At 53.2% G+C, this 6,000-nt stretch overlaps 1 long non-coding RNA gene across 1 annotated transcript in view; it reads left to right on the forward strand.

The window, feature by feature from the left end:
- Positions 1 to 2,547, forward strand: part of LOC311630377 — a 58,051-nt gene extending 55,504 nt beyond the window's left edge. Inside the window, exon 4 of the long non-coding RNA XR_014796358.1 lies at positions 1,298 to 2,547. This is a non-coding gene — a long non-coding RNA (uncharacterized lncRNA). The remainder of the gene's footprint in view (positions 1 to 1,297) is intronic.
- The last annotated feature ends 3,453 nt before the right edge of the window (positions 2,548 to 6,000 follow it).

Genomic DNA, 6,000 nt, shown 5'->3' on the forward strand with positions numbered 1-6,000 from the left:
GAATCGAACCCGGGACCTTTCAGTCTGCAGGCCGACGCTCTATCCACTGAGCCAAACCGGTCCCAGCTGGGAGTTCCTTTTCATAGAAGAGACTTCACGCACCCATGTCTGTGAGGCCCAGAGGGGCAGGATCCACCCTGAGCCCTCTCTTTTTCCCAGGACCCAGCCCAGAGCTGTGGCTCAGACTAAACATAGAATCAAAGGACAAGAATGTTAGAGAGGACAGGACATCTGGGCTATGCCATGTCACTTCCCTGCTCAGAACCCTTCAATGGCTCCTCATCAAAGGCAGGATAAATTGCAAGTCCCTTGGCCAGACACTTATGACTTGCAGGTTGTGGGGTCCCTGTCTACCCCCCTTTCCTCATTTCCCATCACTCGCTGTCAGGACCCCGGACCTCCTCCCCGAGTCACACAAGACTCAGTGGATCAGTCAGGGTTCCTTTGGAGGAGCAGAACCCCTCACCAGGAGTTACAGAGAATCGGATACAGTTAGGGAGCCGACACGAAGCAATTATAGGAGTAACGGCTGCCTACAAGATGGACACACAGCTGTGGCCTCGGCCAGGCCAGGTCTGAGGCTAGCAGGCAGGCAACAGGGAAATACAATGGCCAAGAGTTGGGGACAGCAAGGCATGCTGGACCCCAAGAGGACAAACTGGAACCCACACTGGTCTCCCATGGTCCGAGCCTCTGGCTTCCTTCAGAAGGTTGACCTGTAGGAGAAGCTGGAGCCCTTGGTGGAGACATTGAGCCAGGAGACAAAGAAACGGAAGGAGAAGATGCGGCAGGAACTGCGGCAGGTGCTAGCCTGGCTGCCACATCCCACCCCACAGAGAAGGAAAGAACCCCAAGATCTACACGGGGCTGCAGCTCTGTCTCTCCTGAATGTCTGAGTGTACCCAAAGGGCTGTGTCCACTTCTACTTTGATTTTTTATTTTCAAATGGTTATTATCATTATTTTTAAAATATATTTTATTGCTTTTTTTTTTTTTTTTCCAGAGAGGAAGGAAGAGGGATAGAGTTAGAAACATCGATGAGAGAGAAACATCGATCAGCTGCTTCCTGCACACCCCCTACTGGGGATGTGCCTGCAACCAAGGTACATGCCCTTGACCATAATCGAACCTGGGACCCTTCAGTCCACAGGCAGATGCTCTATCCACCGAGCCAAACTAGCTAGGGCTGGTTATTATTTCTTTGTGATACAGAAATTTATATTACTCAAATTAAGGTCTTCATTATTTAGGCTAAATGGTTTATTATTTTTAAACTTTTACTTTGTATTGGCTTCAGGTGTACAGCTTGGTGGTTAGGACGATCACTAAGCCGTCCACTTCTCCTTTCCAAACCTCATGCAGCTCGCTCTCGTGGCCAAGTCTAACCCAGAGGAAATTCCAGAAAACGTGGTTCCAGCTCAGCTAAACTGGACCAGACACACCCTTCCTCAGCCTGCTTCCTTCGCTGACAGAGCTCTTCCCCATTCGCCGCCTGAATGACTCCAACGCCACTCTCCAGGCCCCACCGAGTGGCTCGTCATCCCTCCAGAGTCTCCAGTCATTCCTGGAGACTCGATCAGCCCTTCCTTGTGCCCCCAGGACTCTCAGAACTGACCGCCACTCGAACCTTACTACCTTTCAGAGAGCTAACATCTATTTCCAGAGAGGCCAGCATATGTCATCTCTACGACCCAAGGAACTCCACCGTGAAACATCATTTCAGTCAGTCTTCACACCAACCCTTCGGAGCAAAGGTGCGCTCACTGTCCCCATTTCACAGAAAACTAAGACTGGGGAGGAGATGCCACCTGCAGAGGCAGGATTTGGTCCAGCCCATCCTAGAGCCCTAACTCACAGTCACCAAGCAAAACGTAAGGTAGACAATATGGAAGCACAATGAGAGTGCCAGCCGGTGTGGCTCAGTTGGTTGAGCATCTTTCCATCGTTCCACCCACCAAAAGATTGATGTATGGAAGGCAACCGATGGATGTTTCGCTCTCTCTCTCTCTCTCTCTCTCTCTCTCTCTGTCTCTCTCTCTCTCAACCATAGTGAGAGTGGAGTAACCAAACTTCCCATTTTGCTGAGGACTGAGGAGGTTCTTGAATGCTGGATTTTCAGTTTTTAAATGGGGACAGTCCCAGGCAAACTGGGACCAGCTGGTGGCCCGCGGAGAAAGTGCTGTGGCTGTTCCAAGGTGGGAGAGGCCCAGGAAGCCAGGGAGGTGCCACCCTGAAGCCCTGACCTTGTGCCACCTCCTGGGCCTGAGCAAGATGGGAGCTTTCGGACCGGCTTTGGGATTCAATTTCTTCCTTCCTCAGGAACGTCTCCTTCTTGGCTATTTGGAAAGCGGCTCCAGGCCCTCTCAGTTCCACTGTGGCCAGCTGCCCGTGAACCGTGGTGGGAGGAGACGTAAGGGGCGGCAGAAAATATCTCCTTTCCTACCAAGTTCATCGTGGAAGGGGGAGAGATCAACCAAAGGACTTGTATGCATGCATATTCGCCTAACCAATGGACACAGACACCAGGGGGGTGAAGGCAATGATGGGATAAGGACACATATGTCTTAATCAATAAAGAAAAATAAATAAATATTGAGAAAAAAAAACCAAACAAAAAACAGATTCACAGAGCCGGATTGGCTTCTCTGGGTCTGCCCCTGCAGAGGTGGCTACGGAAACATTGGCCCAGCTGGTGGAGTAGAATCCCAGCCTCCAAATCATCCGTGTTGCCAGGAACTGCTCAGTCCTGTCTGTCAGCTCGACCCTGTGAAGGGATTTATCGAAGGTCAAGGGCAATCAGGAGCAGAGCTGCAGCCAGAGCCAGGTTTCCAGGCTCCTGCCCGGCAGGACAGAATGGCCTGGCTCACTGCTAACTGCGGGCAGGCTGCTTCTCTGTCTCTGATGCCAAGACTCTGTGACTTCACAGCTGTTATATTAAGCAAGTCCTTGCCTGCTCCTGGTGTCAACTTTCCCCTAGGTGAAGTGAGGTAACAATTCTACCCCGGGGGCTCCTGAGAACAGGAACAAAGGAATTTGTCTGAACAGCTGGCACACAGTCTCTGTTTGGGGGAAAACACTGGGAGAGACCACACCAGGCTGGATGCGATAAGCCGGGCACCTCTTCCGTGTAACTCAGTAACACCAGGAAGGCTCTCCTGGGGTTGGGGAGAAGGGATGGGGAGAGTACAGGGGCAGGCAGAAGAGCCAGCAAGATGGAGAGAGCCAGCACCAGGGAGGGAGGACCAGCCAGACCCAAGTGAGTTTGGGGATGAAACATTATCACTGTTTTCCAGACGCTATTTGTAACACCACCTGTCTCCTCTCCACCCCAACTCATCAGTAACATCTGCCATCCACAGTGCTCCATACATCTCGGTGTGTGTGTGTGTGTGTGTATGTGTACCTGCACAACTCTAAGAGAGCCAAGTTTCCTATTTGCGTCAAGGCTAAATGAAACAGAGACGACACATTAAAAAGAAAAATCTAAGGATTTGAGAAAGTTTGGTTCAGCAGAGACCACCGACTATTTACGGAGATCCATCCATGGACCCATCCCCCCACGCCTCGGTTCCCGGACTCACAGCCACCTTCCCCAGCCTCCCCTGCAGATGGGTGTGGCCAAACGATGGAGCTGGAGCCAGAGGGATGTGGGTGGAGGGGACAAGCGCCTCTTTAGGCTCCCACTCCAGCCCCTCCATGCTTGGGGGACAGCCCGGGCGCCTTGTGGACAATGGCAGATCCCACCTCAGCTGGGCCTGCCACCACCCTCACAAACCTGAGCCTCCTAGATCTTATCCTGAGAGAAAAATAAACTTCCTTTGTGCTGGGTCACTATATCCTGGGTCTAATTGTTAAAGAAGTGGAGCCTCCACAAAACTGTAAACTATGAGAGGCACCAAGCACGCAGCAACGAGCTTCCTGGCACCGCGCAGGGACAGGACGGTCTCCCGAGTTCCCAGCAGCCCAAGAGTGAGAGACAGAACCTTCTGTCCGTGCTGTGATGCGGGGGCGGGGGGGCGGGGGGGGGGGGCGGGGGAGTCAGCTGGTTTGAATTGAACTCTAGAACAGAAGAAGAATATAATTTGCTGCCTGAGGAGGGAGAGTCCAAAAAATTTGTCACCAGAACTTAGAAGAGAAGGCTGCTGAGTCTTGGTGACCCCTGACCCAAGCCCAGCACCCTCTGCGCTGTCCACTTCTTCTCCAAGCCGTGGCTCCTAGAGTCCCTCGGACCCTCAGGAAACTCGGAGGACTGGCTCTTTCTGAGCTAACAGGCCCCAGGCAGGCAGGAGGCCTTGGGGCTCGGCTCAGGGGATGCTGGAGCCAGGCCTCGGGCAGGGAAGGGGACACAGAGCAAGAGGGAAGGAAACGAGCTGCTGGCGTCTGAGAAGGCTCAGGGTGACTTGTTAAGGGCAGATCTTGGTGAGGGGTGAACAGCATTGCCAAGGCAACCAGAGGTACCAACGTCCACTGAGATGGACCATTTCTCCCCAGGTGGAGATGAGGAACAGCAAGAAACGAGGCCAGGGGAGCCGACCAGAGTTCTGTGGAGAGAAGCTCAGTGCGGAAAACCGGCACCTCTCGGGTTCATGGAGCCTCGCCTTCCGGAAGCCAGAGCCGGCATTCCTGGTGACCTTGGCTCCCGAGGTTGTCCGTCATTGGAGAAACCCATACACTGCAGTCAGGCTAGCCAGGGTTTGGGTCCCCTTCCTAGTGCTGCTCTGAGCCTCAGTTTCTCCATGTGTAAATTGGGGATTTTAATACTTGACAGATAGGCCTGTTGTGGGGAACCAACAGAATTAGAATTAGAAAGCAATTTGTCATAATTGTCCCCGCTGGGACTTACTGACCGAGTGTTTGCAGATGAGAGAGCAGAGCCCAGAGAGGCAGAGTGACTTTCCCAGGGTTGCTCAGCTCCCAAGTGGCCCAGCCTGGCCTATGACCCAGGCAGTCTGACCCCAGCGTCCAGGTTCCGGGTGTCTCCATATCCTTCTGAGACAAAGCAGTTTTCCTTGGTCTCAGCGGGAGCCTGAAATCCCCAGTGTGGGTGTGGAGAAAGGAAGCCTCGTTCTGAGGGAGCTTCTTGGGGGGGGCAGGGTGGAGCTGACGTTTTCCCAGGAAAAGCAAGATGTCAGCGGGAGAAAGGCAGGAGCGGAGGCTTTGCCAGGCAGCAAAGGGGAGAGGTGGGGACACGGGAATGGACAGCTTCCAGTGTTACACCCAGACTTCGTGATCCCCAAGGACCACCAGGGAGCTGAGTCCAATGCAATAAACAAAAGAGCCTCTTCCATGCTAGCATGGGCTCTGTCCCACTCACGCCAACAGCATGCATATATATATATATATATATATATATATATATATATATATATATATATATATTTATATACATACATACACACATAATTTCGCCAAACCCTGGGGTTTTACTCTGGTGGTGATGTCACTGCTTTGGCTGACCCTGATTGGGCTAGGGTCCAGTTACACAAAATGGAGGATAACTCCGCCCTGCCCCACAGTGGAGTCAGGAGTTTATCCTCACCCTGCCCTGCCCTCTCACCAGGGGGACCATGTGGCTGCAGTCAAGGCCTCTGGGAGAGAGCTGAGAGGGGGCTTCCCCATGGGAGCTGCGTCCTTCCAGAAAGGGAGCAGACATTCCCTCTCAGTGCCCCTCCCAGACCCAGCAGGCTTTGAGCTCCAGGAGGCAAGGACCCGTGTGCCTCCTCCTCCGCTGCAGCAGCGCCCACCGGGTGCCTGGACCATGGGAGGTGCTGGACCCACATTTGCTGAATGGACTGGCAAGGACGGGGTGTGTGTTCTCATTCATCTCTTACTTTGACAGGTCTACACCAGGAGGAGCATGGAGGTCCTTCCTCCTGGGAAGGAGGCGGGCTGTACCTAGCGGGTGGGGAGGGAGGTTAGGGAAGAAATAGGAATGGAGCCTTCTTCCCCCGCCTGTTCCCTGGGCTATAGCTGGAAGACATTTCTCCATGGCTCTTTCAA

Source organism: Pipistrellus hanaki (assembly GCF_964339955.1).
Source record: "Pipistrellus hanaki genome assembly, chromosome: 11".
Classification (NCBI taxonomy): Eukaryota; Metazoa; Chordata; class Mammalia; order Chiroptera; family Vespertilionidae; genus Pipistrellus; species Pipistrellus hanaki.